The following is an 869-nucleotide window of genomic DNA, read 5'->3' on the forward strand; positions in this document are numbered from 1 at the left end:
CTGAATTCTCTGTCATTTAAGTTGCATATTTCTATGTCTGTAAGCTTATTTGCTGGAGATTTTTCTTTCTTTCTGAGATGCCTTGTCACCTTGGTTTTTTATGATGTTTAATGGATTATTTCTCCGCCTGGGCATTAATGGAAATGTAGTCTGCTTTTTTCCAGAAAGAATATTTATTATATAAAGATCTCTTTTTAGCCTGCTGCAAAGAAGGCGCTTTTCTTTTGATTTCCAATAGGTGGTGTCTGAGCCTCTTGGATCACTGCTTTATATTAAGCCTTACTAATGCCTTTATATAACGCCTTTATTTTCTTGTAGATATTTAATCACACTCGGTACCCTCAGTTTCAGTCCCTGTCAGTGTTAGCAACAATTTTGCTCAGATTCCCCTGGTGCTCCGTGGTGTTCATCTCAGTGGGTATGGGGGAGGGGCTCTCTGGGTTGGGAGTTGGGGGCTGCGGCTCAGCCTCAATTTTGCAACCATGGCTGGTAAAATTCAACTGTTGTTTTTCTTTCGTCCCCGCTTTTCTATTTTGCTTCTCTTCCTTCTGCTCTGATGACTGGGCCTTTCCGCCACCTGTGGGGAGCTCAAAACTTTCCCAGGCAGGGCTGTTCAGGGAATTCTTAGCTCCTTCTCCACTCCCCCTCCTCCTACAGGTAGCTCTGGCGGCTGCGAGAGGCAACTTCTTTATTTCTCCCAGTTCACTGCCCAACACCCGGGGTTCAGACCTGTGGTAGCTCTTATGCGTGGATCCCACGCTCAGATATGCTGGTGTGCAGTTTGGGTGTTTTTTTGTTGAGTTTTAGATGTTCAACTTATTGTTATTTCAAGTGGAAAGATCTGAGGACATCCTTCACTCCGCATGTTT

Source organism: Pteropus alecto, unplaced genomic scaffold, assembly GCF_000325575.1.
Source record: "Pteropus alecto unplaced genomic scaffold, ASM32557v1 scaffold794, whole genome shotgun sequence".
NCBI classification, from domain to species: domain Eukaryota; kingdom Metazoa; phylum Chordata; class Mammalia; order Chiroptera; family Pteropodidae; genus Pteropus; species Pteropus alecto.